Here is a 12,176-nt window from a genome sequence, read left to right on the forward strand (position 1 = left end):
TTATGTAGATTAAAAATGGTTCATTTCAATGTTTCCCTTTTACTAGCAAGTCTATGGCTAAAGGACAAATGCAACTAAAAGAGTAACTGATTTATAAAAGCCTTATGATGCCAGCAACATTACACAATGAAAGTACTCTCATTTCCTACTTTTGACTTTGCATAAGATCTGTAAGTCTTTGCTTTTTAAAATAATGCCAGTTTTAGTAGTAAAATGGCGAGTTTCATGTAAACAACTATATTTTGAAACACTTTTGGGGTTAATAGTTGCTAAAAAAAATTGTTATTTAATGAGAACCTCCAAGGACAATCTAAACTTCTATGAACAGAGCACCATTCCAGCTGATTCTGATACAGTCCTCACCATTTCCCTTTTGCAACAGGACTGTGGAGTTTAGTTCAATGTAGACAAGGGGTTGTGTATGATTGGTACTACCTCTTGCTGTGCCACCTCTGATATGTTGGGTGATCTTTTGGACAGAGCTGCCTCTATGTATTCCCTGTTCCTACTTTCTCTGATGCTCATAGACTTCTAAACATGCCTTCCCTGCAGGAGTGCATCAAATAAATGCAGTGCTTGTGTTGACAGAAAGAAAATAAGCTGTAAAATATCCCAATTTTACTTCTAAGATTGTCACAAAATGCCCTATATGTATATTCCTCCTTATCACTAAATAGTAAGAGGTATGGCTGTTGTTATCAGGAGAGAATTTGCTAATTTACATTTCCTAAATACCAAATATGCCCTAAACAGGTTGCCTGGTGCCTCCCTTTATCTGGTCCACATCATATCCAACATTTCTACAGCCTTCTGGTCTCCAGTCTGTTTTCATATTCTTTATTTAATGTCATCCTCAAACATACATTCTGAAAGTATTTCCTGATTTTCTAGGGGAAGGAGCACGTGATCAACATTTACTGAAGTACCAGCCAATCAGAGGCAGGGTTGAGCTTGAACCAGGAATGGTGGTTCCACATGCGTGGCACACTCCCTGGCATCATAGTTCTTTCTGTCATCCTGATTTCCTGCCTAATGTGAGAACAAATTATTTTTATCTCTCTGCTTACTTTTGGCTAGCCCTTGGTGTGTGGCTATGGATCCTGTCAGCTAATCCATCATGTCTCTCAGCTAAGCCTGAGGATCCTCAGAAAAAGGGGTGCGTGCATACAACAAATACGTTCGTGAACTCATCCTAGAACAAGTGCTATATACCTTATTGCTGAATATCACTATAGTTACCTTTGAAGTACTCTCCTTGGGAAGCTATAAACTGATGCTAGCACCTAGTTCACCCTTCAAAACAATTTTGGAACTTTTTCTAGAATAGCCATCAGAGCTGTCATCATATTGCCCATAATGTCCTGAATGATGTCAAAATATCTTCATTTCAATATTTCTTTTACCTTTGGGTAAAGAAAAAAGTCATTGGGGGCCAGATCAGGTGAGTAGGGAGGTTGTTCCAATACAGTTATTTGTTTACTGGCTAAAAACTCCCTCACAGACAGTGCTGTGTGAGCTGGTGCATTGTTGTAATGCAAGAGCCATGAATTGTTGTCGAAAAGTTCAGGTGGTTTTTGTCTAATTTTTTCACGCAGCCTTTTCAGCACTTCCAAATAGTAAACTTGATTATCTGCTTATCCAATTGGTACAAATTCATAATGAATAATCCCTCTGATATCAAAAAAAGTTTAGCAACATCGTATTGACTCTTGATTTTGGTTGTGGAGAATTGGCTGACCTCCATTGTGCACTTTAACGATTTGTTTCAGGGTTGTTTTGGTACATCCATGTTTCATCACCAGTGATAACATGGCCCAAAACATCATCTTGCCCCTTCAAAAGATCTTGGCAAACTTCGACTCTCCTTCGGTTTTGTTCATTGGTGAGCTTCTTTGGGACCAGTTTAGCACACACCTTTCTCATGCCAAAATTTTCCATTAAGATTTTCCTGACTGTTTCTCTATCAATGTTTACTTGGTCTGCTATGCTTCTCACAGTCAGCCAATAATTTTGACACACAATTTGGTTTTTTGCAATGTTTTTGTCAGCTCTGTTCATTACTGGCCACCTGACCTCTCTTCATCAGTGACACATTCTCTCCCCTCGGAAAAACGTTTGATCCATTTGTACACTGCCGTTTTCTTCATGGTATTATCCCCATAAACTTGGACTAACATGTCCTTGATTTCACTTCCACTCTTGCAAAGGTTAACAAGAAATTTAATGTTTGTTCATTGCTAATTCAATCTCAGACACTCTCGCAGTGACACACAGAAACACACAACAACAATAATGAAAACCACTCAGCAAGACACCGCCACACAGTGACATGAACACAGCTGTGAGACACTGATATACCAATTTTATAAAACCTTACTGAGCTGTTTGTACAGTGCTGCCAATGTAAGTGCACAGCGGAAAGTTTGCAAACTTAATTGCCAGACCTCATATAATTTATTTCTTTTATTTTTTATTATTAATTCCAACAGTAGTTATTTTGGTACAACTTCCTTAAGAACAGTTCCTGGGAAAGCTGTCAACCTCTGAAGAAATGCTGGCCCAGGCAATTGCTGGTCTCTTCTTTACCTCCCCATGGTACTAGGCTTGTAGCCGGGCACAAGGCTGCCCAGATAGACCCCGGCCTCCACCTCCCATGTTTGTAGGAAAGGTTGGGCAAGCAAAATAAAATTTTGCCACCTTGGGGTTTGTGACTTAAGATACCCAAGTGGATTTACCTTCCCCTTTCCATGAGTTGGGAGAGAAAGTTTTCCTGCCACCCAGGCTCAACTATGCATGGGATAGTGCAGAATTCAGAAGAAAGAACTCTGGTCTCTGAAGGGAATCATAGAACAGAGCCACCTGCTGGCCTGGAAAGCTCACCTTGGATCTGAGAGAAATAACTACTTATGGTTTAAGCCACTAGATTATTATGTCTCTTCATTATAGCAGACAAGCTTACCCAAACTAATAATGCTTACTGTGCTATGTAGTGTTCTAGGACCAAACCAATAAAAAGTGCCCTTATGGAGCTCTCATTTTACTGCTGGAGACAGCAAACAACCCAAATATTAATAGTTAAATGTATACTACATTAGAGAGCTTTGAGTGTCATGGGGGCCAAGAGGGTAAGGAAGGAAGGCAAAAGTGCCAGTGGAAATGGTTGCAATTTTAGATAGGGGGTCAAGGAAGGCCTCACTGGAAAATAAACTTTTGAATAGACACCTAAAGAATATGAGAGAGCTGGCCATGAAGAAGATATTTTGGCAGAAAGCACTACAGGTAGACAGGGAATAGCCAGTGCAAAGTCCCTGAGTTAAGGACAAGCATGGTGTGCTTGAAAAACTGCAAGGAGGCCATCAGCTGTCTATTTCTTGGAAAAATTACCCCAAATCTTAGTGGCTAAAAGCACAATTGGTTATTAGCTCTCAATTTTGTGGATTAGCAATCTGGGCTCAGCTCAGTTGAACAGTCTTTCCACTGGTCTTATGGAACGATGGTTCACCAGGAGTGAGATGGTCGCAGATGGCTTCACTCTGGAATTGTTACCGGCTGTTGGCTGGATCACTCTCTCCAGGTGGTCTCTCACTTTCAAGGAAGCGATCTCAGACTTCTTTGCACAGACATCATCAGCAGCAGAAAGAGCTAGTATGGGTGCTGCCAGCAACCTGAACCCATATCTCTGAAGTCCTTCACCCTCTCTTTTGCCGCTTGCTACTTATCAGAGCAAGTCACAAGGCCAGTACAGATCCAAGGGGTGGAGAAGTAAGTTGCACCTATTATTTGGAGGAATGGCTAAGTCACAATGCAAGGGACATTTTGGAGGGATTGGAGGAATCACTGGCCATCTTTATAGACTCTCCACTGCAAGGGTGAATGAGGAAGGCAAGGTAAAGAGTAACTGGGACCTGGTCATGTGGGTCTCATAGGTTCTAGTGAGTTTGTCAAGATATACTTCTTCAGGTTTTGGCCAACTACATTAGGAAATCTTCAAAATTTATTGGAAATAGATTGCCTGAATGAATGTTATGTAACAGGACACTATCTGACTAGTTGCCAGGCAGAATACTGCCACTACTGCTACCAGTACTAAATATATAAACTATTTAAGGTTTACTGGTATTGAGCTAAGACCTTTTATCTACTATGTCACTTAACTCAGAATAGCACTGTAAGGTGAGCACATCGATGCCCAGAGAGGTTAAGTTACTTTCTCAATGGTCACAGTGGCTGAGCTGGGATTTCTACCTACTCCCATCAGACTGTAGAGGCTGAGCCTTCCACTGTGACCTTCAGTGGCCATTGAGATCCTGGCATGGCTCAGAGGTACCAGAAGATGTGAAGTCAAGAGATATTGCCCTCGGAATACCTCCACTTCCTCACTTTTCATGGTTTGGTGGGGGAGAAAGGAACTACTAAAAATAACCAGGAGAGTGATTCTAGAGGAAGAGCCAGAGAGGCAGTTCCCAAGTGTTTTTTACTAATATGGACTTTGTTGGTGTTGAGGAAGTATTTTGTTTCAAAAATAGCTGATGCTTTTCCAAGAGGAAATTTGGAGCGGTTAGCCATTCACCTCATGCCTAAGATGCATTGCTCCTGCAGGCTAGGGGGGAGGCGGGCCATCCCAGAGCCTACAGGAGGCCGATGGCCCCCTGGCCTCCAGAACTGCCAGGATAAGGTTTCGTCATTCCTTCTGATGCCCAGATATTTATGCTTGGGGTTAGAGGGGACAAAGCGATCAGCAGGAAGGGAGGGTTTTCCCCTCTTCATTTCCTTCAGTTGGAATTGCTAGTGTTGAACAAGCATCTGAAAGCACATCTGAGGTGACTGAACAAGTTGGTTAATGACAGATTTGTCCTAAGAACAAATGTTGAGCTTTCCTAATTGGAATTTACCAGCATTTATAATCAGGGATGCTTGTTTAAACAGCAAAAATGTTGGAGGTGGAGGGTGGAAGGCAATGAAAAATTTACATTTTGTTTTTTAAGAATAAACCAAAGTTATTAAGCACTATTATATGCTAGACACTGTTCTTAGAATTTTATGTGTATTAAAGCACTAGCCTCAGGTGACCCCTATGAAGTAGGCAATATTATGTTCTACATTTGAAGAAACTGAGGCTCAGAGAGGTGAAGTAAATTTCTCAATGTTGTAAGCAAAAGCGTGGACTGCAACTTCAGAGGGGCTTCAGTTCCCTTTCCAAATGGTCTGTTGATTGTTTCTGTGCCACATGTGTGTTCATGTGTGTACATGTATGCTTGTGTTTATGCATATGTGTGTATGTGTCTGCTTATAGGTGTGTGTGTGTGACGTTTTTGGCAGGCATGCATTTACCTGCATAACTCCCGTCAAAATTGAACTTGCTTTCCCATCCTCAGGGGGCCATTTGTCCTTTGACACTGGTGCTTCATTTATCACTTGCCATTTTTATCAGCCTGCAGTTCCTGGAAAGCTATTTCCCTTGGAAGGTGGATATGGACAGTGCTTCTTGGGTAAAGAAAATGTTTTGTTTCTACAGTCCTCACTGCTGAGTGTTCTCAGCAGACACGAATATGCTGTGATCTGAGCAGTAGGTCCTGCTGAGTCTGCTTTGTAGGCTGCTTTGACTTCTTGGCTCCAGGGCAGATTTAACTTATAATACATGCGTTAGAAAGCAGACTTCTTTCAGCAACGAGAAGTTAAAGGTGAAGGGTAGAGAATCTAAATATCTGAGAAATAAACATATATTTGTGCACATGAGTGTATATGAGCATACTTATTTCCTTTGTATGTTTCATCATAGTATATTATGTTTTAGACTTGACCTCATTTGGTAACAAGAAAACATCTTTTTTAAAATAGATAAAAAAAGTCATTTGTGTTTATAGCAAAACCTCATCAAGTCAGGGTACACCATGTCACATACCTTAGTTTGGCTACAATTAAAATTTGTAATACACATGAAGAATTCTTTGCTTAAAATAAATAACACAAGCAGGGCTTGAGGCTTACATAGAGTATATCAAAGACTATGTTTGTGTTCCTCAGTATATAAATTATATGCAAATCAATATGTTAATTATAATATAGAATTGCTTATTCATTAAATCTTCCAATCTTTCAATAGTTCACATTACTAGACATGAAATTACTTGAAAGAACTAACATTAAAGTTGTTTAAAATGTATTATAATCCAAAATGTTTCCTATTTCAGATCTATCCCTACCTGCTCTGTGTCCCCATTAGTATCATCATATACCCACTTTGAAATGCTTACCAGATTCTATATTACTTACTTTGCTCTTATCTATCTTCTTTTTCAATAAACACTGAGATTAGTTTCAGTTATTCCAAAGGCCTAGCATGTGCTTCCTGAAGCTGTGAGACTCAGAGGGAACTGTGTCTTCATGGCTACTGGCATTTGCACAGGCTTTGCTGTTCCTTGTGCCTGGGCATAACTTGATGCTTCTACTTTCTAAAGTAGATTTTATACAGTTAGTGTTAATTCTTTTTTAAAGGTTTGGTAACATTCTCCATGGAAACAATTAGTGTCTGAAGATTACCTTTTGAGATGCTTTTAGTTACAAATTGGATTTCCTTAATAGTTAAAAGACCATTCAAATTGCATATTTCATAACAGATAAGTTGTTGTAGTTTGTGCTTTTCAGGGAATTGTTCCATTTCAAGTAAATTGTCAACTTTATGTGTGTATAGTTGTCCATTTTATTCCCTTATTATCATTTTGATAACTGCAGGTTCTATAATAATATCTCCTGTTTCATTCCCGATATTGGTAATTTATGTCTTTTCTCTCTTTTTCTTCTTTTAAGTCTTGCTAGAGGTTTGTCTGTTTTCTTAATCTTTTCAAAGAAAAAGCTTTTGTTACATTGATTTTTCTCTATTGTTTTTGTGCTTTTAATTTCATTAATTTCTATTGTTTTCTATTATTTTCCTTCCTTGAGTTGCTTTGTGTTTATTTTTCTAGGTTCTTGAGGTAGACACTGAGATTATTGACTTGAACATTTTCCTTTTTTCTGATATAAGCATTAAGTGCATAAGTTTACCTCCCAGCACTACTTTAACCATGTCTCACAAATTTTAATATGTTGTGCTTTCATTTGTATTAGGATCAATGTATATTTTGTTTCTTTTGTGGCTTCCTCTTTGGCCCATGGAACATTTAAAAGTTTGTTGGTTAGTTTCCACCTGTTTGGAGATGTCTTTCCAGTTTTTATTTCTGGTTTGATTCCATTGATTTCAATTATTTTAAATTTATTCACTTTGTTATCTGACCCAGGGTATGGTCTCTCATAACATGTCAACTAGATCCTGTTGATTAATGGTGTTGCTGAGTTCTTCCATATTCTTTTGGTGGTTTTCTGTGTAGTTGTTCTATCAAGTGCAGGGAGAAGGGTATTGAAGTCTCCAAATACAGTGTGGGTTTGCTATTTCTCTTTTCATTTATATCAGGTTTTATTTTACATATTATGAAGCCCTGTTGTTTGGTGTATATGCATTTGGGATTGCTATGTCTTCTTGGTGACTTGACCCTTTAATTGTTATGCACTATATCTCTCTGTCACTGGTAATTTTCTTTGCTCTGAAGTCTTAATTTTTATCAGATATTACTATAGCTTTCCCTTCTCTCTTTTGATTTATGTTTGAATGATGTATCTTTTTCCTATCTTTTTCTTTCTATTTACCTATATCATCATGTTTCAAATGAGTTTCTTGTAGGCATAGTTGTGTCATCATATTCAATCCACTCTGCCAATCTTTGTCTTTTAAGTGATCTATTTAGATTATTTAATTTAATGTGATTGAATTGTTAGGCCTTAAGGGTACCATTTTATTTTTCTTTTCTGTTTAATCTCTGTTTTTCATTTCTTCAGGCTTCCTCCACAGGAAGGAATTACTTGGATTTTTTTTAATTCCATTTTGATTTATCTCTGTGTTTTTTCATGTATCTCTATAGATTTTTTTTTAAATCACAATCTATTGGTGTCAATATATTCTAGTTTGAGTAAAGTTTAAAAACTTTACTTCCCTTTATATCCTATTCCTAACCTTTCTTAAAATATAATTGTCTTAAATATTTCTTCTCATACTTTTAGTCACATCAAAATGTGTTATCATTTTTGTTTCAACCATTAAGCGTAATTTGGAAAATTCAATAGGAGAAGGAAAATGTATTGTTTATATACATATTTTTACTCTTTCCATTGTTAGTTCTTATTTCCTAATGTCCCAAGTTTCCTTCCTTTAGCATTTCCTTTCTGTTTAGAGAACTTCATTTAGCTCTTCTTTTAGGTTTCTCTTTTGGCAGCAAATTCTTTTTTCTTCATCTGAGATGTATTGTGTTCTCTTCATTTTGAAGGGTATTTTCTGAATTAGGATTCTGGGTTGATAGTTATTTTCTTTCACCAATTAAAAAAACATTATGGACCCTCTAATTTCTGAAGAGAACTTACTTTCATTCAAATTGGTTTCCCCCTAGAGAAGTATATTTTTTTCTCTTGCTATTTTCCAGATTTTTTTCTTTGTCCTTACATTTTAGTAGTGTGACAAAAACGTTCTTTGGTATGAATTTCTTTGGGTGCATCCTATTTTGGAGTTTGCCCATCTTCTTGAAACTTGGTAATGTCTTTTGCCAACTTTAGAGCTTTTTAAGCCATTATTTCATTGCATAGCTTTTCAGACTCACTCTCATTCTCCTTTTTTTTTTTTTTCAGGGACTGATGCCATTAATGCTAGTTTTGTTTTTTAATAGACCTACAGGTCCCTGAGACTTGTTTTCTTTTTTCCTATCTTTTTTTTTTTTTTTTTTTTTTAACTGTTCAGACTGAGTAATTTCTGTTTTTCCATCATTCAGTTCACCAATTTGTCCTCTGTCCCCTTCATGTTGTTGTCTGGTATATCTATTGAAGGTTGTTTTTTTTTTCTAATTTCAGTTATTGTATTTTTTTCCCTAAAATATCCCTTTTGTTTTACTTTATGTCTTCTATTTGCTAAGAATTTCTGTTCTGTCATTTGTTTCAAGGGTGTATTTAATTGCTCACTGAAGAATGTTTATGTTGGCAGCTTTAAAATCTTTGTCAAATAATTGTAACATCTCCGGCATCTTGGTGTTGGATGTCTTTTTATTTAATTCAGGTTGAAATTGTCCTGATCCTTGGTAGAATGAGTAATTTTCAATTGAAATTTTGACATTTTGGAAATTGTGTCATGAGAATTTGGATTTTATTTAAATGTTCTGTCTGATCTGTCTTCCTCTGACATTACTCCAGCAGAGGAAAGAGGCTTCTGCCTTATTCCTGCCAGGTGAGGGTAGAAGTCTAGGTTTCCCCTTGACCTTCATTGACATCCACTGGAGGATGGGCTCCTTGCAACGGCTGGTTGGAAGTGGGAGTTCTGGCTTCCCACCAGACCTCCACTGACACCACCCTGGCCGGGATGGTGAGGGATGCCTTGTTACTGCTCACCATGTGGCCTTCACTGACACTGCATCAGGGGTGGTAAAAGTCCTGACTCTCCATTAGGTCTCCTTTGACATCACCCCAGTGGGGAGTGGGAGGAGCTCCTTGTTACCACTGGGTGGGGATGGATGTCTCTCTTCTATCACTGTGGGAAAGGGTCTTCATCCTCCATTGGGCATGCAATTCTCAGTCCATTACTTAGCCTTTTGTGACACACCCTGACAGGGCATTTAGGATATCTCATTATAGCTTGGAGACAATGGGGAGTAGGCCTCTCACTTAACCATTGCTAGTGAGGTGGGACTGGTGCCACAGTTTTTCTCTTGTTTTTGGATAGAGTAGAGCAGTCATTTTCTAAAAGTTTTTTTTGTATTGTGAGGCTCCCCGTTTTCTAGTCCTTGGGCTAGAGACAGTAGACTTTTCTTGGGGTTTTTATAGTTTATACTTGTTAACACTTCTGGGTTGCTGGGTTCTTCAGCTATTTGTCTGGGATATATAAAGCAAAAAGAAAACCCAAGGAATACATCACCATTTTTTCCTTGGGTCCTGAGTTCTCTAGCTGGTTGCCTTCTTCTCTCTACCTTTAAGAGTCTTCTTGTGTTTGAGCTATATATACTATCTATTGTTTTTGTTTGTACTTCGCAAGAGCAAAGGGAAAAAACATATCTATTACATCTTTCTGGAAGCAGAAGTCCAGTGAGAGGCTGCTAGATTTTTATAGTTTTTATTTTATTTTAAATATTTTACAAACATCTTACTTATGGCAAGTTTTTAGAACTTCCTAAATTTTTGTAGTTTTCATAGAAGAGCAACTCTCTTTTCACACACTTATATTTCTTCTGTATATATACTATTTATTATGTTGTCATATAATACATATAAACCTATATAAATACTAGTCTATGTTTTCTATATAATACAATGCATCATATACATTATAATACATATAATATATTAGTATGTTATATAATTATAACAATTGTATATTATACACTAGTTATAATATGTAATATATTAATGCATTAATTTATATAATTCTCTATTATATATTATATGTTATTAAACATATTTATGTTGTTATGTTATATATAGCAAACTAATACACCAACAAATAAGTTTTGAACTCCTTCTTTGCTCAAGGCTCAAAGCTATGTGTAAGAGTACATAGGAAGCTGTATTAATTTGCCAAGGCTGCCATAGCAAAGTACCACTGACTGGGTCACTTAAACAACAGACATTTATTTTCTCGCAGTCCTGGGTGATGGAAGTCAGAGATAAATGTGTCAGCAGGGTTGTTTCTTCTGAGGCTTCTCTGCTTGGCTTGTGGATATGGCCATCTTCTTCTGTGTCTTCACATAGTCTTCCCTCTTGCACATGTGTGTCTGTGTTCTAATCTCCTTTTCTTATATGGACACCATTTATATTTGTATTAACGCCCACCCTAATAACCTCAGTTTACCTTAATTGTCTCTTTAAAGATCCTATCTCCAAATATACTCACCTTCTGAGGTACTGGGAACTTCAACATGTGAAATTTTAGGGGACCCAAACCAGCCAATAGCAGAAGCCTAAGGCATGATCCCTGCCTTGGTGAGCTTGCTATTCTCTGAGTGGTGAGATAGGCTATGTCAGCAGAGAGAAGAGCAATAGCAGGAGCCTGTCTGACTACTCCTGGATTCAGAGGAGGCGGCCAGGCATGGGGCTGCACACGGAGGCTCCCTCACAGATGTAGATGTTATGATGGGTGTTCAAGGAAGAGTAGATCCAACTTCAGGAAGGGACAACTTCTAAGCTACAAAGGGCCTCTTACTCTTGCTTTGTTCCATCTCCTGCTATAAACAAATAAAGAATTCTTATTTACTACAGGGGAACTGAGCCACAGGAATGTGTCTCTTTATGAACACTGATAGCTATAAATTTCTTCGAATCCATAGTTGCCCAATAATACTCACAAGGATATTTCGTAATTTTTAAAAATGATTGATTTTTTTTGCAGGTTTTTAAGGACATTGATTCTTGTATCTTAATGAAATAGAAAACAAATGACACATTTCAATAGGTATTTTGCTAAGAATTTACATGTCCTGGGAATATATTCTCTTTTTTAAATTATTGTTTTTTACACGTGATATAACAGATGCACTTAGATTTACCAATTGAATTTTGACTTCAAACACCCATGTAAGTGAAATCTCCAATCATGAAATTCTTTTTTTTTTCTCCCACCTCAAACAAATACACATTTTCTATTGGATTCAAACAGCCCAGTGAAATCTCTGAGCAGCAGTTGGTAGGGGGGAAAAAACAGCATAAAAGCCTCCTTGCAGACATGTTTAGCAAGTGCTTTCTTATTTTAATCTTTCATTATGATTTATTGAAGTATTCAAAGTTTGTCCCAGGAACCCGTCCCAACAACCCCAGCCTGTGGAGATAAATATCCTTGCTGACTCTTAGCTGCATTTGGCAATCTATTCATGGCTAATTTTTATTGCACCCCTAAGGAAATAAGGGCACTGTGTATTCTAGGGAAAAATAACACTTCTTTCAAATACTCCATTTTCTGCAGCTGTGTGTGTGTTGTGTGTGAGTGTTACTTGGTGGCAGGGAACTGAGTGGCTTTCTACGGAGCCGCCGCTCCTGTCTCGAGCAGCAGACTCACTGTCTGTGTGGGGAATTCCTGCTCCTGGCCCAAGCCCACAGGCCCTCACTCGAGACCAGCCAGG

At 37.9% G+C, this 12,176-nt stretch overlaps 1 long non-coding RNA gene across 3 annotated transcripts in view; it reads left to right on the forward strand.

The window, feature by feature from the left end:
• The window catches only part of LOC141568554 (uncharacterized), a 58,451-nt gene that overhangs the window by 18,446 nt on the left and 27,829 nt on the right, over positions 1-12,176 (forward strand). The window lies entirely within an intron of this gene.

Source organism: Rhinolophus sinicus, linkage group LG14 (assembly GCF_036562045.2).
Source record: "Rhinolophus sinicus isolate RSC01 linkage group LG14, ASM3656204v1, whole genome shotgun sequence".
NCBI lineage: Eukaryota > Metazoa > Chordata > Mammalia > Chiroptera > Rhinolophidae > Rhinolophus > Rhinolophus sinicus.